General features: G+C 41.4%; 1 pseudogene across 1 annotated transcript; it reads left to right on the top strand.

Annotated features, from left to right (window-relative positions):
* The first annotated feature begins 1,553 nt into the window (after window positions 1-1,553).
* Window positions 1,554-25,004, top strand: Gbp11 (guanylate binding protein 11; annotated as a pseudogene). Its single transcript, NR_132129.1, has 11 exons — window positions 1,554-1,616; window positions 4,077-4,284; window positions 5,904-6,031; window positions 16,587-16,696; window positions 16,882-17,078; window positions 19,408-19,653; window positions 20,415-20,695; window positions 21,368-21,574; window positions 22,498-22,600; window positions 22,930-23,123; window positions 24,030-25,004. The product of NR_132129.1 is annotated as a guanylate binding protein 11, transcript variant 1, non-coding (transcript).
* Window positions 25,005-25,320: the final 316 nt, after the last annotated feature.

Here is a 25,320-nt window from a genome sequence, read left to right as displayed (position 1 = left end):
CAGAGAATTGGACATAGCACTACTGGAGAATCCAGCAATACCTCTCCTGGGCATATACCGAAAAGAAGTTCCAACTGGTAATAAGAACACATGCTCCACTATGTTCATAGCAGCCTTATTTATAATAGCCAGATGTCCCTCAACAGAAGAATGGATACAGAAAATGTGGTACATTTACACAATGGAGTACTACTCAGCTATTAAAAACAATGGATTTATAAAATTCTTGGACAAATGGATGTATCTGGAGGATATCATCTTTAGTGAGGTAATCCAATCACAAAAGAAGTCATTAGATGTGCACTCACTGATACGTGGATATTAGCCCAGAAACATAGAACACCCAAGATACAATTTGCAAAACACAAGAAAATCAAGAGAAGGGAAGACCAATGGATGGATACTTCATTCCTCCTTAGAATAGGGAACAAAATAGCCATGAAAGGAGTTACAGAGACAAAGTTTGGAGCTAAGACGAAAGGATGGACTATGTAGAGACTACCCCACCAAGGGATCCATCCCATAATTAGCCACCAAACCCAGACACTATTGCATATGCCAGAAAGATTTTGCTGAAGGAATCCTGTTATAGCAGTCTCATATGAGGCTATGCCAGTGTCTGGAAAACATAGATGCTCACAGTCATCTATAAGATGGAACACAGGGCCCCCAGTGGAGAAGCTAGAGAAAGCACCCAAGGAGCTGAAGGGGTCTGTAACGCTATAGGTGGAACAACAATATGAACCAACTAATACCCCCAGAGCTCGTATCTCTAGCTGCATATGTAGCAGAAGATGGTCTAGTCGGCCATCACTGGGAAGAGAGGCCCCTTGGTATTGCAAACTTTTTATGCCCCAGTACCCCTGCCAGGAATGCCAGGGCCAAGAAGCAGGAGTGGGTGGCTAGGGTAGCAGGGCCGGGGGAGGGTATAGGGAACTTTTGGGATAGCATCTGAAATGTATATAAAGAAAATATTTAATAAAAAAAAAAGGAAGAGAGGACTATTGAGCAAGAGAGAGGGGGTGGGAGTCGGCAAGCAGCTCCTTTTATTTTGAGTCAGGCCCACCTGGTTGTTGCCAGGTAACTGTGGGGCAACCCAGAAGAAATGCCAACTTTGACAGTTCCTATTTTAGAAAACACATGTTTAAAACACTAAAGCTCTTCTCTCAGGAAGCATTGGGAATTTGTAATACTCATGGATTGTGTCATTTCCACTGATAGGGGCCTGGGTTTACTGTGTTTTATCTGTGCCAAGAAGGCTGGAGGAAACTGTAGATGGGTTCCAAGGAAAGAGAATGTAAACACATTTCACAGTAGAGGCCTGCTGTCCCTTGGCTGCAACAGAGTATCTCACTGGCTTTTTTGATAGCCAGGAACCTCTGACCTCCCCTCCACCCCCCACCCCCCAGCTTGGCTAAGTTAACATGGCCTTATTCTACCTTACTTTCAGTTTTGTTTTTTCCTACAGCATGAGATTTTTTTCCCCAGTGTGTGTGTGTGTGTTCAGCTCACATAAAAGGGGAGCAAAGAGAGCAGGAGGGAGGAGAGCAGAAGTGAGCCTGAGGAGGCAGCAGCAGCAGCTGAGAACTGCACTTGGACCTGTGCTGTGGGACCAGGTATATTTACTTTTCCTTTCTTTAAGGAGCAACTTAGTCTGGACCTCAGCTTGATTTCCAAGTCAAAGGGGAAACTGAGGGAAGGGGAAGGGAGGCAGGTTCTGCTCTCTCTGGTCTGCAGGGGGCTGTGGCTGGCTTTAGGTCTAGGAGGTGAGTTTCTTTCCTCTGACAAAGGACAGATATAAAGTTGTAGCCTGACACAGCTGGCTGCCCTGCTCTGTTAGACACACTATGGGAGGAGCCCTGGTCCTGCCTCAGCTGGGGCCACAGCTACAGCTCCTGCCCTGGTTCACAGGCAGCTGTAGGCAGAGGAAAGTCTGTGGAGGAACCGTGTGAGGAAAACTCAGCACAAGAGCTTGGCAAACATCTATCTGGAAATAACTTAGTTCCTACCTCACTGACTTTGTATTAAGTGTAAGAAGACAGTCCAGTTCTGTCTTGATGTTTAGGTTTTTTTTTTTTTTTTTTTTTTTTTTTTTTTTGTGAGATATAGAGATCCCATGGGCTCTGTGCATTTTGTTTGGGCTGCTCTTCTTATCTCATTAAAGGGACTAAGCTGCAGAGAGACTGTCTTGTGGAATCAAGTGACTTCTGGGGATTGACACATTCTCTGTCCTTGGCATAATGTCCTCAGGCTCATCTGGGACTGAGGGCAGGGGAGGCAGGTTATGTGTTGTCTGATCTGTAGGGGTCTGTGGCTGGCTTTAAGTCTATGAAAGTCTACAAGATAGTGTACAGTAGTTTTATTCCCTTCTCTGGCTGAAAAATATTCTATTGTGTGTGCTATCAGACTGTGTTAATGTATGTGTCTATTGGTGATCTGTTGGTGGGAGACCGGGCTGTTTCCACATTGTGGGTATTGTAAACACAGCTGTGATGAACAACACAGCTCAGAGGTCCATCTGAGTCCTTGTTTTCTAGTTTGTTTGTGTTGAAATCAAAGAAGAGCTGTTAGATCAAATGTAACTAGTCATTTTCTGAGAAACCAAGACTTTTTCCTGTGAGGTAATATTCTGTGTTCTTGGCTGCAGAAGACTGACACCTGAGTTGTTTAAATTCCAGGTAACATGTATTTGTTTTTGCTTTGTGTGGTAGCTGTTCTTGTGTGTATGAAGTGATGCCTTGTGGTTTGATTGGCACTTCCTCAATTTTTTTCAAAGCCGTGTTTTAATGAACACTGGGTCTGAAGAATTATTGAGCAACAAGACCAAGTAGCTCTTAAAATAACCTCATTCGTCCCTAAATTGAAAACATACGCAAAACAAAGAAGCAATTTCAAATAATATATATGTTAGCTTAAATCAAGCCTCAGCCTCAGTAAGGTTTAAGAAGCCAAATCACACTTGATCATGTGACTATAGCCTTTACACCATGTCCCCCAGCCTGGCAAAACACAAATTGTGTAATGAAAAGTTTCTTCATTTTGCATCCAATGTTTCCCTGATAAATAAAGCCTGATTGACATTCTGTTCTGGGAACAGAGACACTTCACCCTTCACGCTGGTACTTCCCAGTTTGTACACTCCATCTTTCTCAAATAATATTTTTTTAATTTTATATTTTCTTTTACAAGGTGATTAGCAACTACGAAAATTATCTTGTGTGCTCATGGACGTTTGTAAGCCTTCTCTGCAGAAATAACAACCCAGAGATTTTCTCAGTTTAGAACTGAGTTGTCTGTGACGAACTGTATTGCTACTTTGTTTAAGATAATAAACCTTTATCACACATGTGATTTACAGGTCGTCTTCACCCATTCTTGGGTTGCCTTTTTACATTGTTTATAGAATCCTTTGGTGCAGAAAAGTCCTTAATTTTACAAAGTTTGTTTTTTCTATTTATTTGCTCATGTTGAGATTTTGTTTTTTTTTTGTTCCAGAAATAATTCCTACTTGAAACACAAGTTAGGTAAAACTGAGATCAGGTTAGCCTGTTGCAATTAAGCTCTGTGTTGCTTCCTGCAGACAGAACCTGTGTCAGGTGGGGTGGAGGCAGTAAAAAGTCAAACAAGGATGCATGTAATTCCCACCCTGTATTCAATTGTATATCTCAGTGTCTGTGTAACTCATGGGAATCGTTCACAGTTTGTACATATTTTCAGCCATATGAAAATCTATTCATGGAGATCCCAAGGGCTGAGAGGCTACTAGTCTGCCACTTTGCTGGTTGTTTGCTGGGTTGACCTTGATGAAGATCACTATGGTTTAGATTTTATTATACTGAACTAAAACTTTATAGATGAGAGCAGCCCATGTGTTACCAAGGCTTCTTTGGAGTTTTGAAGAATAATGAAGAGAAGCAGGGCCTCTGTACTGCAGATGTGAAAATACAGGCTGCCAGATGAGGCTAGGCACTGCCAACAGGAAACCTGCAAAGGTCACCTCCTGATTGGTCCTAGTCGCTGAGCCATTGGGTGTCAGTGAAGCAGAGAATGACCTTACACTCTTTCTCCTATTATAGATTCATCAACGTTGGCAGGTTGCTATGACCCAACCACAAATGGCTCCCATTTGTCTTGTGGAAAACCACAATGAACAGCTGTTGGTGAACCAGGAAGCCATAGAGATTCTGGACAAGATTTCTCAGCCAGTGGTAGTCGTGGCTATTGTTGGATTGTACCGTACAGGGAAGTCCTATTTGATGAACCGTCTGGCGGGACAGAATCATGGTGAGTGGCATGCTGTGTATCAGCCAAAGGTTTGACTGTCTCTGTCACATTTCCTTAATTCTTATTCCCAATTATAACAATGGACAGCAGAACTCCTTTTTAGCAAAGCCACCCTCTCATGCTAAATTGAATCCCTTCATTGCTGCTCCCCAATAATCTCTCCTGTGCTCTTCCCTTCCATTCTGTTGAAGAAAATCTCCCTTCTGAGTGCTCAAGATGAGGCCTTTTCTGATGCCCAGAACAATGGGATCCTACACCTCAGTCCCCTGTCTCCTACAGCAGGTTCTCCTTTCTCAATAAGATATTTCCATCAGGATAGAAAGTCTTTGAATACTTAAGACTTTAAAAATCTCTGCTAGGTAGAGATGCAGAGTTGGTCCAGTGGATAAGAACACTGGTTGCTTATGTTGGCGAAGTTTGGGTTCTCGAAAACACATGGTGACTTATACTTCAACCTGAGAGGAACCGATGTTCTTTTTTTGCTTTTTTTTTTTTTGGCTTCAATGGGCACCAAGCATGAGCAGTGTGAACTTATATACATGTAGGTAAAATTCTAATATTCATAAAATGAAATAAGTAAATCTCAAAAATTATTTATTTAGAAATATATGTCTTGAAAAAACTTTAAAAAGAACTTGATATCCTTTTATAGCCACACACTTTTGTCTTTAATCATTCTAAATGCAAAAACTATGATAACTATTTCCTTTTTCTATTTTTTTGTATCTCTCTCTTGGAATCCATGCCATTTCCCCACCATTTGCAAAAACACCTTTGGGTTTTTTGTTGTTGTCTGTTTGTTTGCTTCATTTTTGTTTGTTTTTGTTGTTGTTTATTTTCTTTTTTCCCTCCCTCCCTCCCTCCCTCCCTCCCTCCCTCCCTCCCTCCCTCCCTCCCTTTCTTCCTTCCTTCTTATTTTGAAAAGTCTTGTTGGTCGGCTTGGCTCTAGCCATGGGGTCCTAGTGGCTCTCAAATTACTGGCAACTCTCCCGTGTGTGTCTCCTACCTATTGGGATTGCAGGTGTGTACAACCATGCCTGCTCCAAAGACTCTGCAGTTGCCAGAGCACTCTATGTTTTCTGCCTTTTGGGTGCCTTTTAGTTCCCATCTGGAGCCTTTGTGTGGCTTTGTTCTCCTGTTAAATGTTCCTTATAACTTGAAATGAATGAACTATAAAGGAAGACCTTCTTGAGGGGAGACAGGGCACCATTTCAAGTGCTGAGGTACAACACTCCCTCCATTCTGCTGCTACATCCAATCTTCACAGGCATAGCTCCCTCTTTATACTTTTTTGAGGCTGTGACCACAACACTCAAGAAGAAACCTTAATGAGGAGGCACTTATCCTGACTTAGATTTTACTCCATAGTTCTTGGTTCATTGATCTTGGGACTGGCTTCACAGTAGAGGCAGGCAGAAACTGAGGAAGGGACTGGAGACTGAGTTATAACCTTCAAAATCCCTTCTCTAGTTACCTGCATCCTCTACTGGGCTTCAAGTCCTAAAACCTTCAGAATCCCTCACAATAATGCTGGCAGCTTGGCACTGAGGTTTTAGCACACAAGGCTACCTGTGCAGGACACTCACATCCTGACTTTCCTCCTCCTCTCTTCCCTTCAGGCTTCCCTCTGGGCTCCACTGTGCAATCTCAGACCAAGGGCATCTGGATGTGGTGCGTGCCACACCCCACCAAGCCAGAGCACACCCTGGTCCTCCTGGACACTGAGGGCCTGGGGGATGTGGAAAAGGTAGGATGAGGCTCAGGCTGGCCCTTCTGTGCCCTTGTTATCTAACTATAATCTATGTGTGAATTCTGACTGAACTGCAACCAGTGAGATAAAGAGAGCTCTTTTTAGTCTTCAGTCTCAGAGAAGGTTGGTTAGGCATATTCTGACAGGCAAAATATGCTTTTTTTTTTTTTTTTTTTTTTTTTTTTTTTTTTTTTTGCCATTTGGGCAAATGATTTGATTCAGTGTGATAGAAGTTTATTCAACAGTTAAAATTCTTGGGTTTCAGGCATAGTACTTAGATTCTAATGAACAAACTAAAGGTTCCTATTTCCAAGAACCCTTCTAGTTTCACTGATAAGCCAACCTGTGTACTCCAATATAGTCCAGGAACTGGAAAGAATCAGTAGGGAGAGGCAAGAGCTACCATGGGCCAGCCTCTGATCTGTCAATCTCCAGAGGAAGAGCTGTGGCTGGAACTTCTGACCTAGTCTGTGCTAGGTCAAGGATGCTGGGTCTCCATCCCTGTTGCTTCTCTATTCCTGGAAGTCTTCCCTGGAAGCCTTTGTTATTCAGAGTGCTGGTATGTGAGTGCAGTTACCCACCTGTACGCAGAGCTAGAGGAATAAGGCCTTCTGTCTTGAAAGGTGACCCAGGCAGCACAGTGCCACTTCTACTAGGAGCAGTGAAGTGTAAGGACAATTTGCTGAGAAGGTGGGTGTCATCTGCCCATCCGTGTGGGTGAAGAATGGCTCTGGCCTGTCTTCTGAGATACCAAGGGTGCGTTTTGGGGATGCGGTTAAGGAGCTCTATTTATATTTTTGAAAGATATATTTTTGTTATTTTTATTATGTGTAGTGTGTGTTTCTACCTGTGGTTTCAGGCATCTTTGGGGCTCAGAGGCCACAGCTAGAGTTATAGAAAGGTAGAAGCTGCCTGATGTGGATGTTGGGAACCAAACTCCAGTCCTTTGGAAGAACAGCAAGTATTCTTACCACTGAGTCATCTGAAGAACCCTCAGGTTTACATTTAAAAAAAAAATAGTAAAGCTTATTAACAGTCCAAAGGGAGGGCATACTGGAAATTCTTTTTTATTTAATTAAAATTTTTTATTGGTTATTTTATTTATTTACATTTCAAGTGATATCCCCCTTCCTGGTTTCCCCTCTAGAAACCTCCTATCTTCTCCCCCTCCCCCTGCTTCTATGAGGATGCTCTCCCACCTACCCACACACTCCCACCTTATCACCCTGGCGTTACCTTACACTGGGGCATCATCGAGCCTTCATATGACCAAGGACCTCTCTTTCCATTAATGTCAGATAAGGCCATCTTCTGCTACATATGCAGCTGGAGCCATGTGACCCTCCATATGTAGTCTTTGGTTTGTTGTTTAGTCTTTGAGAGCTGAAAAAGAACTACCAACATCACCATGAACAACAACAATAATCACAATAACAACAGCAATAATCACAACAACAGCAACAAAACAATCTACAGGAAAAAGGGTTTCTGTTGTGTTCCTAGAGATATAGCCTATATAAAACTATCCAAGTTTTTTTTTTTCTCCTGGCCACTTAATTCCCAGAAATAACAAGTGTGAGACTAATTATTTAATAAATGCTTGGGTCACAAGCTGAAGTTTGTTCTCAAACTTGCTCTTAACTTATTATCCCAATTTTTCTAACCTGCATTCACCTACATGGCTGGTCTTACCTCTGCTTGTCTCCATCCCTCTCCTCAGCATCCCAGGATGAATCTGCCCTTATTCTAACTTGAGTTCATCTAAATGTGTCCTTAACACACATCTCCTCCTCAGATTTCCAGGCACATCCCTCGACCGTTCCCCAGAATTTCCCTCCCACTTCCAGATGCCCCACCTCCTAGTTCCTGCCTCAGCTCATTGGCTGTAGGCTTTTTTTATTGATGGGTGATGCTTACTAAGAGATTCTACAAGAGCCCATCAAGTCAGTCATCAGGAACATGAGGCAGCTGGTCACATCTCCTCTACAACTGTGAAGCCGAGGAAAGAGAGCTGTGTTCAGTTCTCTTCCTCCTTTCTCTTCAGCTTGAGACCCAGACAATGGAATAGGACCACTCTTCTTTAGGATAGGTTCCCCATGCTATGTCATCTAGATATGCCCAGAGATTTGATGTGAAGTTCCATCAAGTCAACAATGAAGATTAACCATTAGTTATGCATAGAAATGGGATCTCTGGATCATACAGACTTTTACTTTTATTGTTTTAGGAATTGTTCTAATGCACCCCAGAGTGTTTATACCACTTGGTGTTCTGACTAATAATGCACAGGGTCTGTTTTTAAACTCCCTTCATCAAAACTTGTTCTCTGCTGTCTTTTTAGTGGCAGTGGCCCTAAGATGGTGATGATGTCCTTCCCAGGTTGACTCCATTCCCCTGAGCATCGATGATGTTCACAGTCCATTCGAAAATTATCAACCACTTGTATGCTTTCATTTCAAAAACATTACATTCAAGTCCTTTCTCATATTTACTGGGGTTATTGGATTGGTGTTGTAATTGGGTTGTGTGCTAGCTTTATATGTTTTGAATGTCCCCTGAAGACATGTGGTTTGCAAAGAATGCTCTCCTGTTCTGTTTTGTATTTTTGGTTGGTCATTTTGTTTTCTGGAGAGAAACTTTTTAGTCAGGTTCTGTCCTAATTGTTTAATTTTGATTTTGTTTCTCATACTTTTTGTGTCATAGCTAACAATGCTGTTATCCATATTAATGACTAGAAACCCAATTTTACTTCTCAGTGTTTCATGCTTTCTGTTAACTTTATTATGTAACTGAAATTTTATAGATTTCCTCTATTATTTTTTGAAGTGCCACTGGTAATCACCACTGTGTTATTTCTGTTCAACTTTTTAAGATTTGTATGTGAGTTGGATCTTGTGGTGTTTGTCTTTCTGTGCCTGGTCATTCTATTTTCCCAGATGTATGCTATACTCATCCATACTTTTCCTCCACAGGATTTTTCCTTCCTTTTTGTCTCTTTCCTTCCCTCCTTTCTTCCTGTCTGTCTTTCCTTTCTTCCTGTCTTTCCTTCCTTCCTTTCTGTCTGTCTTTCCTTTTTCCGGTCTTTCTGTCCTTTCCATCTTTCCTTCCTGCTTACCTGTGTCGTTTTCTTCCTTCCTTCTGTCTGTGTTCTTCCTTTCTTGCTTCCTTGCTTCCTTCCTCCCTCTATCTCTCCCTCCCTTTCTTTCCTTTCCTTTACTCCTTCCTTCCTGCCTGTCTATTCTTCTTTCCTTCTTTTCTTCCTTCCTTCCTTCCTTTCTTTCTTTTTTTTTCAAGTCATTCTTTTTTTTTCCATTTTTTTAATAGGTATTTAGCTCATTTACATTTCCAATGCTATACCAAAAATCCCCCATACCCACCCACCCCCACTCCCCTACCCACTCACTCCCCCTTTTTGGCCCTGGCGTTCCCCTGTACTGGGGCATATAAAGTTTGCGTGTCCAATGGGCCTCTCTTTCCAGTGATGGCCGACTAGGCCATCTTTTGATACATATGCAGCTAGAGTCAAGAGCTCCGGGGTACTGGTTAGTTCATAATGTTGTTCCACCTATAGGGTTGCAGATCCCTTTAGCTCCTTGGCTACTTTCTCTAGCTCCTCCATTGGGAGCCCTGTGATCCATCCAATAGCTGACTGTGAGCATCCACTTCTGTGTTTGCTAGGCCCTGGCATAGTCTCACAAGAGACAGCTACATCTGGGTCCTTTCAATAAAATCTTGCTAGTGTATGCAATGGTGTCAGCGTTTGGATGCTGATTATGGGGTGGATCCCTGGATATGGCAGTCTCTACATGGTCCATCCTTTCATCTCAGCTCCAAACTCCGTCTCTGTAACTCCTTCCATGGGTGTTTTGTTCCCAATTCTAAGGAGGGGCATAGTGTCCACACTTCAGTCTTCATTCTTCTTGAGTTTCATGTGTTTAGCAAACTGTATCTTATATCTTGGGTATCCTAGGTTTGGGGCTAATATCCACTTATCAGTGAGTACATATTGTGTGAGTTCCTTTGTGAATGTGTTACCTCACTCAGGATGATGCCCTCCAGGTCCATCCATTTGGCTAGGAATTTCATAAATTCATTCTTTTTAATAGCTGAGTAGTACTCCATTGTGTAGATGTACCACATTTTCTGTATCCATTCCTCTGTTGAGGGGCATCTGGGTTCTTTCCAGCTTCTGGCTATTATAAATAAGGCTGCTATGAACATAGTGGAACATGTGTCCTTCTTACCAGTTGGGACATCTTCTGGATATATGCCCAGGAGAGGTATTGCTGGATCCTCCGGTAGTACTATGTCCAATTTTCTGAGGAACCGCCAGACTGATTTCCAGAGTGGTTGTACAAGCCTGCAATCCCACCAACAATGGAGGAGTGTTCCTCTTTCTCCACATCCACGCCAGCATCTGCTGTCACCTGAATTTTTGATCTTAGCCATTCTGACTGGTGTGAGGTTCTTCCTTTCTTTCATCCTTCCTTCCTATCTGTCTGCTTTTTCTTCTTTTCCTCCTTTCTGTCATCTGCCTTTCTTTCTTCCTTTCTCCCTTCCTTCTTTCCTTCCTTCCTTCCTTCCTTCCTTCCTTCCTTCCTTCCTTCCTTCCTTCCTCCCTCCCTCCTCCTCCCTCCCTCTTTCTTTCTTTCTTTCTTTCTTTCTTTCTTTCTTTCTTTCTTTCTTTCTTTCTTTCTTTCTTTCTTTCTTTCTCTCTTTCTCCCTTCCTTCCTTCCTTCTTTCTTTCTTCCTTTACTCCTTCCTTCTGCCTTCCTATGTTCCTTCCTTCATTCCTGTCTGTCCTTCCTTCTTTACTTCCTTCCTTTTTTCCTTTTTCCTTTTTTTCCTTCCTATCTCTCTGTCCTTCCTTCCTTTCTTCCTCCCTCCTCCTCCCTCTCTCTCTCTCTCTCTCTCTCTCTCTCTTTCTTTCTTTTCTTTCTCCATTCCTTCCTTCCTTCCTTCCTTCCTTCCTTCTTTCCTTCCTTCCTTCCTTTACTCCTTCCTTCTGCCTTCCTATGTTCCTTCCTTCATTCCTGTCTGTCCTTCTTTACTTCCTTCCCTTTTTCCTTTTTCCCTTCCTATCTCTCTGTCCTTCCTTCTTTTCTTCCTTCCTTCCTGTGTCTGTTTCAGAGTCTATCCACACCTACTGCATGATGAATCCACGCCTTGACTGTTGAGTGCTGTGGCTGTGCTGTTGGGTGCTGCTCTCCCTGCCTTTGCATTCACATACTGCTGGGGTTGCTGGACGTAGTCTCACAGCTTGCCTTTTAATCTCTATTTTTGCTGACTTGGGTATATGTGCATAGGATCTAATTTTGCTGTCTGTGTATGAATGCCCTCTTTTCCTAGCACTCTTTGTTGAAGACACTGTCTTCCTGCATTGTGTGTTCCTGACACCTTGTCAAAGATCAGTTGACAGTTAACTCATGGATTTACATTGGGGTTTCTTATTCTGCCCCATTAGTGTATATCCTTGTTTTTGTTATTATCATACTTTAAGAATACTCATTGATACATGTTAATTGTACAAGCGAATGGGATTACCCATGATATTCCAAGACAGGGAGTGTCCACTGCCATCTCCTTTTGCTCTTCTTGTATTATGTGTTAATAGCACTTTGAGAAAGTTTTTCATATAAACCATACTGTTCTGATTACTTTTCCCTGATATTTATTTTAAATCAGGATATTTGTTGCTGTTCTTGCTAAACCTTAATTTTGTTAAATGTGGTGTGTGTTCTAGGGGACCAGCTGTGGGTCCACGTCCTCCAATTTTTCATTCTCAGAGTGTCCAAACCTGCACACTTGGCTGGAAAAATCAAGGGGAGTTCAGAATAGGTGGAGTTCTGCAGCATCCTGGTCTGGCTGGGAGTGAGGGTGTGGGAAGAGAAGGCCTTCTCCAAGGATCTTAGTGTTAGAGCTCTTTTAGGTGAAGGCCTTCTCTGATGATCTTCGATGAACTACCTCTTAGGCAAGTTTAGCTTGCACACATATCGTTATTCAAGTTAAGGATGGGCTTGAAAGCGTACGTTTTATTCAAGGTGAACCAGGGGGTATATATGGACCTTGGAGAATGAGAATGAGTTTCAGCGCAAATGAAAATCATTGGCTAGGGTTTAAATTTCTTTGATTACTGCATTTGCATGGAGAGGCAGTCCAGGAATCCCAGGTACTTACTGGGTGGGTTCTGATGGGGTGGGGGAGGAATTCTGTAGGTCTGCCAAAGACTGCTCAATCTTCCCCAGATAGAGGGTGTGGGGAGTAGGGATCCCCAGATAAGGTCAGAGAAGGGGAATCCCTGATAGTTAAAGAAGTCCTCCATTTTGCACCAGGCTCCAATGATCTATCTTAAGGAAATTACCCTGTTATTAAATCCTGATTTGTGGAATAACGTGCACACAGATGTTTATAGGTCTTGGGCTTAATAAGTCCTGTAGGACTCTAACCAGGGACATGGTTTAGTTTCCGAATCTGTACCACGGTCCTGGTTGATCAATCCTGGGCCATATGCTCAATAAACTATCCCTGTCAGACTGTGACCAGTGTTCATGTGGTTTGTCAGATGACTCCATGGACATCAGCATTTTCTATTTCCATTCAGTTGACTGCAATCTCATGATACCCTTGTTGTTAATAGCTGAATAGTATTCAATCATGACAACCAACCACATTTCTTTATCCATTCTTTCTTTGAGGAATATTTAGGTGGTTTCCAGTCTCTGACTATTCTGAATAAATCTGCTATGAACATAGTTGAGCAAAGGTCCTTATGTTATAGTGGAGCATCTTTTGGATATACGCCTATGAGGGGTATAGTTGAGTCTTGAGGTAGAACTATACCCAGTTTTCTGAGCAACCACCATATTGATTTGTGATGTGGTTGTGCATTTTTATACTCCCACCAGCAATGGAAGAGTGTTCCCCTTGCTCCACTTCCACACCAGCATGTACTGTCCCTTGAGCTTTTGATCTTAGCCATTCTGACTGGTATAAGATAGAATCTCAGAGTCATTTTGATTTACATTCATTGATGACTAAGGACATTGAACATTTCTTTATTCCTCTGTTGAAAATTGTCTAAGTCTATACCCCATTTTTATAATTAGGTTATTTGTTTTTTTCATGTTTAATTTCTTGAGTTCTTTACATATTTTGAATATTATCCCTCTGTCAGATGTAGGACTGGTGAAGATCTTTTCTCATTCTGTAGGTTGCCATTTTGTCCTATTGATGGTGTCCTTTGCCTTACAGAATCTTTTGAGTTTGATGAGGTCACATTTATTGATTGTTGGCCTTAGTGCCTGAGCTGTCCTTGTTCTGTTTAGGAAATTGTCTCCTGAACCAATTTGTTCAAGGATATTCCCTACTTCTATTACATTTAGTGTATCTAGTTTTATGTTGAGGTCTTTGATCCATTTGGACTTAAGTTTTATACACTATTTGCATTCTTCAAAATGCACCATTTGTTGAAAATGCTTTCTTTTTGATCATTGTATGCTTTTGCTTTCCTTGTAAAAATCCATGTGTCTGTATGTATGGGGATTTACGCCTGGGTCTTTGATTCTATTCCACTGATCAATCTGTTTTTATGGCAATACAATGTGTGTGTGTGTGTGTTTATTTCTCTGTAGTACAGCTTGAAATCAGGAATGGTGATACCTCCACAAGTTCTTTTATTGTACAGAACTTTTCACTATCTTGGGTTTTTGCTTTTCCATATGAATTTGAGACTTGCTCTTTAAAGGTTTGGAACTGTGTTGGAATTTTGATGTGAAGTGGACTCAATCCATAGATTGCTTTTGGTAAGATTGCCATTTTCACTTCGTTAACCCTACCAATCCATGAGCACTGAAGGTCTTTCTATCTTCTGATACCTTCTTCAATTTCTTTCTTCAAAGACTTGACATTTTTGTCGTACAGGTCTTTCACTTGCTTGGTTAGAGTTACAGCAAGATACTTTATATCATGAAAGACTATTGTGAAAGGTAGTGTTTTCCTGTTTTATTTCTCAGTCTGTCATTTGTATATAGGAGGGCTACTGATTTATTGTAGTTAACCTTGTTCCCACCCACTTCATTGAAAGTGCTTATCAGCTGTATATGTTCCCTAGTTGAATTTTTAGGGAAACTCATATACACTATCATTTCATCTACAAATAATGGTGTTTTGACATCTTCCTTTTCAATTTGTATCCCGTTGATCTCCTTTAGTTTTCTTGTATGTAGAACTCCAGGTACTATATTGAATAGATACGGAGAGAGTGGACAGTCTTGTCTTGTTCCTTATTTTAGTGGAATTGCTTTAAGTTTGTCTTCATTTAATTTGATGTTGGCTATTGGCTTGCTGTATATTGTCTTTATTGTGTTTATATATTAGCCTTGTATCCCTGATATCTCTACGACTTTTATCAATGAGATGATGTTTGGTTTTGTCAAAGGCTATTTCCAGCATCTAATGATGTAATAATATGTGTTTTCTTTCAGTTTGTTTATATGATATATTACATTGACGGGTTTTTGTATGTTGAAATATCCCACATCTCTGGGATGAAGCCTACTTGATCATGGTGGAAGACATTTTGATGTGTTCTTGGCTTAGGTTTTCAAGTGTTTTATTGATTATTTTTGCATTAATGATACTAGGGGAAATTGGTCTGTAATTCTTATTTTATTGAGTCTTTGTTTTAGGTATCAGGGTGATGGTGATCTTATAAAATGAGTCTGGCAATCGTCCTTCTGTTTTCATTTTATGGAATAGTTTGAGGAGTGTTGTTATTAGCTCATCTTTGAAAGTTTGGTAGAATTCTCCATAAAAACCATCTGGCCCATTGATGTATCAATTTTTTCTATTGTATCTTTTCTTCCTGAGATTCCCTTCCATCTCTTGTACTCTGTTGTTGATGCTTGCATCTGTCCTGACTCTTCCCTAAGTTTTCCATCTCCAGGATTCCCTCAGTTTGTGTTTCCTTTGTTGTTCTACTTCCATGTCTTGAATAGTTTTATTCATTTCCTGTTTGATTGTATTTCCCTGTATTTCTTTAAGGAATTTATTCATTTCCTCTTTAAAAGCCTCTATTATCCTTACAAGACTGGGTTTACAGTCATCTTTTTGTGCTTTGGCTGTGTTAAGATATCCAGCGCTTGCTGTGGTAAGATAGCTAGGCCCTGGTGGTGCCATATTGCCCTGGCTCTTTCTGGTTGTGTTGTTATGCTGTCCTTTAGCCATCTGGTTGTTCCTGGTGTCTGCTGGATGTTCCTGCTGCTGATAGGACTCCTCAGGGAGCCAGGCAGAGACTTTGACCTGACAGTGGAGCTCAGGGAACAGCATGCACCTCACCTCTGCTCACTCTGTCCCAGGTCTACACAAGAGTGGCTCACCTTTTATATGTCCCATCATTTGAGAACTTGCCTATGTTTAGTTCTATCCAAAATTTTAAATTGGGCCATTTATTTTCTTTATATTCAGTTTTTATATCGGATATTTTCTTTATACACATTTTAAATGTTATCACCTTTCCCAGTCTCCCCCCCAGAAACCCCCTCCTTTTCCCATTCTTCTGTGAAGGTGCTCCCCTCCCCACCCATTCCTCCTTCCTCACCCTTGCATTTCCCTATTCTGGGGTGTAGTGCCTTCACAGGACCAAGAGCCTCTTCCTTCATTGATGTTCTACAAGGCCATCCTCTGGTACATATGTGGCTAGAGCCATGGGTCCCTCCATGTGTACTCTTTGGTTGGTGTTTTAGTTCCTGGGAGATCTGGGGAGTCTGGTTCGTTGATATTATAGTTCTTCCTATGGGATTGGTAACCCCTTCAGTTTCTTCATTCCTTTCTCTAACTCCTCTATTGGGAACAGTGTTGTCAGTCCTATGGTTGACTGTGAGCATCCACCTCAGTATTTGTCATGCTCTGGCAGAGCCTATCAGGAGACAGCTATGTCAGGCTTACAAGGGGGAAGAAATTACTAACAGGAGCAAATATGGAGACAAAGTGTGGAGCAGAGACTGAAAACAAAAGGCCATCCAGTAACTGCCCCACCTGGGGATCTATCCCATATATACAATCACCCAACACAGACACTTTTGTGGATGCCAAGAAGCGCATGCTGTCGTTTTTTTTTTTTTTTCTTTTTCTGTATATATTCTGGATACTAACCATCTATCAGACTTATAATTGTTAAAGACCTTTTCCTATTCACAAAGCACTATTTATTTATTGTTGTTCTTAGGTTCTGTATGACCTGTGTCCTGTTAAGAAAGTCTTCCTGTGCAAATGACTTCCAGTTTATTCTCTCCTCCTCTTGCCTATGAAATTCAGAGTACCTGATCATACATTGAGATCCTTGCTCTACTTGAAGTTTTTGTTCTGTGTAGGGTGATACAGATTCTACTAAGTTTCTCAGGCTGACCTTACATCCTTTGTTTAATCAGGTAAAGGGCTTGTGCACCTCCTATTCTGGCCCCCCAGAGTACATGGAATAAGAAGGCCACAGGACCAGCCCAAGTCCCTTCTGAGGAGTGCTCTGCTCAGCCCTCTTCCTTCACATATCTTCCAGGGTGATCCTAAGAACGACTTGTGGATCTTTGCCCTCAGCGTGCTTCTGAGCAGCACCTTCATCTACAACAGCATGAACACCATCAGCCATGATTCCCTGGAGAAGCTGCAGTATCCTTCTGGGATCTGAGTCACCATGTTTGATTGAGTGCTCTGGAATGAATATGGACTCACTGCCCTGCCCTGTCACTCTGTGGCTTTTGATGGGGCAGAGCAGAGTGTTTAGGATGATTTATTTTAATAAGAGAATCATGAGAGCGTGTGCATGAAGTCCCTTTTCCTTAGCCAAGTGCCAGTTATGTCACAGAACTCACTGAGCTGATCAGAGCAAAATCTTCCCCAAATCCCCATGGAATAAAGAATTCCACAGAGTTTGTGAGTTTCTTTCCAGACTTTGTCTGGACTGTTCGGGATTTCACACTGAAGCTGAAGTTAAATGGGGAAGACATCACAAGTGATGGGTACCTGGAGAATGCCCTGAAGCTGATCCCAGGTACAGGGAGGACTGGGGTGGGCAGGCTGGGGAGGGAGGGTTGGGATTGGAAGGGTGGGGACAGGGTGTCACCTGCTGAATGTCTCCCATGCTCAGTGGAATCCTTCCTATTCCCAATGGGATGGAGGTTTGCAGAAGTGCTGATAGGTCTTTGGCTGATAACATTTGGGAAATGGTGTTTAATTTCATTTGGGAAGAGTAGAGCTCATAGCACAGCAAAGTTATTCAAGGTGACATTCTTTACAGTTTGTAGTTTAGCATCTAGAATCAACGAATGCATCCTGAAGTCCAGGTGTTTGTATTGTCTTTGTGTCTGCTTTCCTTTAAGAAACCATTGGCTTCCTAATTATTATTCATGAATTTTTTTTTGTATGTAGCCCATCTTAAAAAATATTTCCCAGAGACATACATCATTCTCCTTATGCAGGAACATAGGTATTTAATGCTGGCTTGATTATGTCTGTACAAGCAGCTGTGACAGATGTGTCTTCTCAGGCTATGCCTTCTCCATAGTTAGTATTGTTTTTCCTGAGTCTATTTGACTGTCATAGCTACCCATTTTAATTCATGCTACAGTGTCAAGAGCAGTTACATTCATGGTCTGGAAACTATTTGCATGGGCATTGTCAGCCTGAGTATGAAGCTGATGGAGCCTTGTGAGTTACACATATTCTGGAATGCTCACTGCTCTATTTTCAGTCTGCTTTCTCTAAACATTGGACACACAGTTGGTAGAGACCAGCCTGGGAAATCAGTGCATTTATTCATCTAGGAGCATTTCTGGAGTAGGCACAGTCTTACAATTTACATATGACCTGCAACTACTGTTTAATTGTAAACAGTATGTCTCTGTGTAGCCTTAGCTAGTGGTTAATTTCTATGTAGACCAGACGGGCTGACCTGAAGATCACAGCATATCTCTTTCCTCTGCCTCCTATGTACTGGGATTAATGATGTATGACTAGCTTTCTTCCTTCCTCCCTCTCTTCCTTCTTCCCTCCCTCCCTCCTTCCTTTCTTCCCTTCTTCCTTCCCTCCCTTTCTCCCTCCCTTCCTCCCTACCTCCCTCCCTCCCTCTCTTTCTTTCCTCTTGTTTTGTACTTTTGTTTTTGCTTTTGTTTTTTTTTTGGAAGACAAAATCTCACACTGTAGACTCTGCTACCTTGGAATACCCTATGTAGATCATACTAGCCTCAAACTCCTGCAGATCATCATAATTTTTTGATGAAAAAGGTTACCAGCACTGTATACAATTTTCAGAAAACACTTCCTTGTTGAACTTGAGCTTTGTAACTGGATACTATAGAACACATGTAGGTACTATGGCAATGGCTACTCAGTAGAGGAGATGATACATCTGTCACCTCACGTTGCTAACTTTCTGTTGACAACTAAAATTGATTCAGGAAAAAATCCCAAATATATGAGCCAGGCGGTGAATCCATGCTTAAAGCTCTGTCACCCAAGGGATGACTGGAGGTGAGATCTCCAGAATTACTTCAATGCTGGGTGGATATGATAGTCTACCTTCAATCCAGTGCACAGACCGAGGACACAGGAGAGCTCCGGAGCATGATGGGTAGCCAGATTGGCTGTATTAGAGATTTCCACTTCACCTGAGAGACCCTTCACCAATAAGGTGGAGAATGACTCTTTCCACATGCACCCACACACAAGCAGACATGCATACATACACAAGACATACATACACAACACATACATACACAGTTTCATGAAGTTCTATATTAATGTTTCTCATTAGCTTTCTAGACTTATGTATCCCATGTGTGTCCATAGTCCCTCCTTTCCTCCTCACTTTTACTTTCTATGAGTGTATATTTGACTTTTACAAAAATGAATTCTGTTTAACCTTAAAGTAGTTCTTCGTCGGTAATCATGGAATTGATCTTAGATTTACCAATGTTGCTATTTTTAATACTTGACTACCCTTTATTTGTTGTTCTTTTTTTTTTTTTTTTTTTTTTTTTTTTGTCCCACAAATCTTTTTCTACAAGCAGTGATTAGGGCAGAAATCACCTTTAGCCTCCTGTTGTTCAGTCACCAGGACACCACAGCTACACTATGCTTGACACCATGTTCAGGTCTGTGGATTTCAGCCATAGGCTTCTCCACTGAATCAAATAACTCCTGAAATATTTCATCAGACTTCTACCAAGTACAAACTTGTTATACTTTTGACAGGCAAAGAAATGTTGCATGATATGTTAAAGAGCCTGTAAGTGCAGAACTTTTCACATAGACCAGGGCCTCCTTCATCTGTTCTCTGTGCTAAGACAACTCCTGTTGTTTTATGTTTTCTCCAACACTAGATAACAATCCCAGAATGCAAGCATCCAATTTGGCCAGGGAATGCATCAGACGTTTCTTTCCAAATCGGAAGTGTTTTGTCTTTGACCGGCCAACTTATGACATAGAACTCCTACAAAAACTTGAGACCATCTCAGAAGACCAACTGGATCCTATGTTTCAGGAAAGAACAAAGGCTTTTGTCTCTTACATCTTCAATTATGCAAAGATTAAGACCCTCAAAGAGGGAATTAAGGTCACCGGGAATGGTGAGGTTTGTTTGTTTGTTTTTTTTCAAATCACACTTCTTTATAGAGTAGTATATGCTGAACTTATTAGCATGTAAGTTTTTAATTGTATATACAATGGTAGTATGCATGTATCCCAACTCTAAACTGTATGTATTTCATAACTGTAGATTAGAAACCCTTCTTTAAAAATGGAGACCACATCATTAGTATTTACAGCTGCAACATACCTGTATAAAATTCTCAACTGATAATAAAATCACCAGTGAAAAGGTACTTAATATATTATAGAATTAGTGTATAAACCGCTAAAGCTGATACCTTCTATTTTTACAGGGAATGTCTTGTATGTTACATTTTAGAATGACTATGTGAAATATAATTTGGATATTTAAATAGTACCAATATAAATACTAGTCTGTAAAACAAACCCATAGTTTTTAGAATTAGCTCCAGAAGTAATGTGTCAAACCTTTCCTTGTTAGTTCATGAATTTTTATTCATTCAAAATATTAAATGCAATATAATATTTTCATAGACAGTTGAATTTATTAGGTGAGGATGCATATTAATTTCTTTTAACAATCTGAACTAGAAAACCAAAGAAATGAAGTGAGAATAGGACAAAGAAACTGATAGCTTGCTGAAGGAGGTTGTGTGTGTGCTTGTGTGCATGTGTGTGTGCATGTCTAGTTGTGAGAGATTTAAAATATAGTCTTAAATTCTTGCATCCCATTCACTTATACCTCTTATTTATCCTTTAAATCTCCTGATTCACAAAGGACTGGGTATTCTAGTGACAACCTATGTGGATGCCATCAACAGTGGAGCAGTGCCTTGTCTGCATGATGCTGTGACAACTCTGGCCCAGCGTGAGAACTCAGTAGCTGTGCAGAAGGCAGCTGACCACTACAGTGAGCAGATGGCCCAGCGACTGAGGCTTCCCACAGAAACGCTCCAGGAGCTGCTGGATGTGCATGCAGCCTGTGAGAAGGAAGCCATGGCTGTCTTCATGGAGCATTCCTTCAAGGACGAAAATCAGCAATTCCTGAAGAAGCTGGTGGTAATCTGTTGATGGCATTAAATGTCATGGCACTACCATTCCAAGACTGTAGTGTTGATGAGCCTTCATTGGCCATATGTAACATTTCTTAATCAAAGATATGTCCTTCAGAGCATCAAGAAGAATATAGTTATGGATGATTGCATGTCTACTTCCCAAATTTCCAGTATTTTTAGTCTAGTAATGTCTAACAGATGGAATAATGAGTATATAGTGTCCCAAATCCTTTACCCAGTTAATGTTTGTGGACTGTGATCCTGCCCAGGACATCTATAGTGCATCCTTGAAGCTGCTATATTCTTTTGTTCCTAAGACACTGTTTCTCACTGGAGTCTCTGTAGAGCCTAGTGTTCTTCTATTGCTCCGTGTTATATCATTTTGTCTTTGAAGATAGAATTCCAGGACTGGACAACTACAAGGAACCAGAGATGGTAGCATGTACCCCATGTCTTTATAGGTCTTCAATACCAGGAATGCAAATGCATTTAGTGTGGGCTTCCACAGCTTTTTGAGCACCCAAGTTCAGGTTTTAGCACTTCACATTCCCGTGAGGTCTTATTACCCTGGAATGCTTTCTCATGGGGAATAGGTTGGCTCTTCTATGACGTTTCTTGGAATTATATCCCTTCTGTTCCTTCAATTGTGTCAGATCTCTGTACATTTCCATTGTAGGAATTAATAAGTGAGAAGAATGGGCTTTTCCTGTTGAAGAATGAAGAGGCATCTGATAAATACTGCCAGGAAGAACTGGATCGACTTTCAAAGGATTTGATGGACAATATCTCAACATTTTCTGTTCCTGGGGGACACAGGCTCTACATGGACATGAGGGAGAAGATTGAACATGACTACTAGCAGGTTCCCAGGAAAGGGGTGAAGGTGAGGAGCAGGGAGCATGGGAATTTGGTGAAAGTGAAGTGCAGGTAGCACATCAATGGGATAAAGATTAAAAGCAGGGAGCCCAGGAATGGGGTCAAGGTAAGGAACAGGGAACATTCTGAGGCTGTGAATGGGGTGAAGATGAGCGCGGAACATGGGAACATGGTGAAGATGAGGAGCAGGTAGCACGGGAACTCCCTGCTTAGAGGAATGAGAAAACATGAAGATAGCCTGATACCTTAGCTTTATGTTGGTGTTGGTGACCAAAGCCAGGGCTTTGCTTTGCAAGGCAAGTGCTTTACCTTGACCATGGTAGGTGCAAAATGACTCCTTTTTAGTATGAATTGTTAGAAATATTCTCACAAAGCATTCTGAGTGATAACTCTATATTTCTGTCAGGATGGTCTACCTGTGGAGTAGTGAGTGTAATAATATAGCTAAAATATTACTGTTATTGCCAGTGATACCATTTTAAGTACTTCTTTTAGACCTTTCTTTAGTTTTTTAAATGCACTGAGCAATGCCCCCACTACTGTGCACATTCACACATCTCTACTACAAGGCTTGGGAAGGTAAAGTGATTTGCTTATGAATACACCCAGCAAGAGAGAAGGACTTGGCTTATACGCAATCATGCAGTATTTTACAGCAGAATACAATATCTAAAGGCATCATAGGTTGAAGCATTCACAACTGCACATGACATGGATATGCTACATCTGAGAGGATGCAGGCATCTCTAGTTGAGGTTACTGGAGGGAGCCACAGGTCAGGAAGTATCCAGGGCCACTGAAGAGCTTGGGCCATCTGCTTGCTTCCCTGTGGTATTTGACAATGAGGCACAGTGAGGACTCTGTTGAGTCTCATGGGTCCTCACTCTCTCAGGATTTATCAGGGTTCTTTGCACCCTCTTGGTCCTACAGGCAATTGAAGTCTTCCAGAGCTTTCTTCAGTCACAGGCCATCATTGAGAGTTCCATCCTGCAGGCAGACACAGCCCTCATTGCTGGGCAGAAGGCCATTGCAGGTACAGGAACATGTCTCTTGGCTCTCAGCAGAGGTCAGATTCCTACCATGGCTTTCTGATAGAAGCCATATTAAACCCATGCCAAGAGCATTAGCTTTCTATCTTTCTGTGGATGCCCACCCTGGAAGCCACAGGCAGTCCTGACTGTGTGTCAGTCACATGGGCATGGTCTTCTCCATTATCTTCAGAAACATGCTCCCCAAGTGTGGACCAGAGTTGAGTCTGGTTTCCTATGTTCTTTTTCATATTTGAATTGCTCTTTGGGTTGTGGAATGTTAACATTTTACTTGAACCATCACTTTCATCTCTCCTGAATCTTCTTGGGGCAGAGAAGTGCACCAACAAGGAGGCAGCTGAGAAGGAGCAGGATCTGCTAAGACAGAAGCAGAAGGAGCAGCAGAAGTATATGGAGGCTCAAGAGAAAAGGAACAAGGAAAACCTAGAGCAACTGAGAAGGAAGCTGATGCAGGAGAGAGAGCAGCTCATCAAAGACCATAACATGATGCTGGAGAAGCTAATGAAGGTGGGGCTCCTGATCCTCCTGGTGGTTCTAGTACCCCAGGCTGTAGGAGAAAGTTGTCAGCCAGGTCATGGGAAGAACACAGTCATAATATATTATTGCTAATAGTCTCTCCACATCATGTGTTATGTTTCATGTACACTTTGAATTTTGCTCTTAATGTAGACTCTGGGGACATCAGGTTTTCTGTTGCTCTTTCAGGGTTTTAATGACTACAATGGTTTGGCTTACAGACTTGGGATATTTAAAAATGACCTTATGAGGTTTCACTAAACAAACTTCCCAACCAAGCAATATAATAATGCCAGAAACTGGTCTGTCTTGGTTGTCCAGATCATCAGGCACCTGACTGCACCCCACAACCCCTACCACCCCACTCCAATCTCCCCAGGATGATCTATGCTGCATAAAACTGAAGGAAATGTCCAGTTTAAAGGCACAGTGACCCGATAGTTTCTGCGGGTTCTGAAGTTGTGCCCAGGAAAGACAGCCTCCTTGAAGAAGCACAGGACATTGGAGCAATGCCCATTGTCCAGCTGCAAGTGAAATGGTAATTAGCTTCTTTATCATCCAATGAGTTGCCTTTGTCTGCATGATAAATTTGCCATATACTCTCCATGGGTTGAGCTCTCCTCAGTCAGCCCAGTGGCATTTTTGTGGACATGAGCCTAAGCACATTTGCACAACTTTACTACCATCACAGCTGAAACAAACATGGTAGATGAAAATTAGTCAAGTTTCAACTCTGCTTCCTCACAATGTGTAGGTCTCACTTTGGTGTATCTTCTTCATGGTAAGGGAAAGTTTTTAGAAATGCACTAAGGATCGCTTGCTAAGGTTTTCAAATTGTAAGCCATACAATGTTTGAACTTGACAATAGTTATTTTTCTGTCATGTTCACTGTTTTAGGAACAAAAGGCTCTCCTTGAGGAAGGCTATAAGAAGAAAGCTGAGGAAATGAGAAGAGAGATCTATCGACTGAGACATAACATCAAGGATATGAAACAAAACAGTGATTTCTTTGTGGACAGTGCTGTAAGAGACCTTGCTTTATTTCTTTCCTCTTTACTGATTGAAAAGGCTATAAAAGGCCTTATTTCATTCTTTAGGAGCAAATGAGAGACTGTGATATAGTTTGTGTTATTTGAAGCTGCCTGTTTTCCATTTTCATTCTGCAGAGAAGATTAAACATAAAAAGTGCTGATTAGAGGGCATCTGTGCCCCACACAGAAGACATAGAACAGCTCCTACGTGTCTGCACAGACAATGCTTGCCTTTAGAGAACACATTTTGAAAACATTCCTATGGAAGCTATGCATTTAGTCATTACATGCGATCACTGCTGGCCAATTTAACTGAAAATCGAATAAGCTAGGAGACAAGGTTTTCTGTATTCTTGTGAGGATCATTCAGCCCAGGATAGGTTGTGCAGGATTGTCTCAGGTTAATATGGTAGGGAACCCATTCTGTGGGTGGGCAGCACTGTTCTTGTGGACTGAAGACACAGAGAATGTTGAAAACAAATCGCCCTACCACTTGTAGCTTCCTGACTATGGATGCCATACAACAAGCCAGCCTCGACTTCTCTCAGAATGCATTCTCCAACCTTGACAGAATGTATCATCATGATTCATGGACCACAACAAACCCTTTCTTAAGTTGGTTTTGTGAGGGTATTTCATCATAACAATAGGAAAAGTCATTGATATTATAACTGTGATAACCTGGAAACTACTTAAACATCCCTGAGTTAGATTGGCAACAAATTTTTATATGGCTTGATCTTGTAGTACTATATAGTGAAGAAACAAATATCAGTCAACCTATCTGTATAATGATCTAAATTGAGCTAAAATATATCTTAAAAATAAAGTGAAAACACCATACAACTGTGCAATCATTATTAGAAATGCTACTATCATGCCAACATGCAAGAACACAAGTAAAATGCCCTCTGGAAGATTAATAAAAAGCCTAATCTACTGGCTTCATCTTGGGAAAATAAGTTGGAGTCAAATGTTGAACGGATATATGCATTCCATGACATTCTCAGTCTTATACATTTCATGAAGAGTGCTGGGAAAGCAAATTCACAATTTAGGATAGTGACAATAAGTTAAAACCCACCAGTGCAGGATGAAATCTCTGCTTCTAGAAATGGCATAAGCCACTAGAGGGAACCCAAGACCAAGACTTGAGT

Source organism: Mus musculus, chromosome 5 (genome assembly GCF_000001635.26).
Source record: "Mus musculus strain C57BL/6J chromosome 5, GRCm38.p6 C57BL/6J".
NCBI lineage: Eukaryota > Metazoa > Chordata > Mammalia > Rodentia > Muridae > Mus > Mus musculus.
This window is presented reverse-complemented; position numbering and strand designations above follow the sequence as displayed.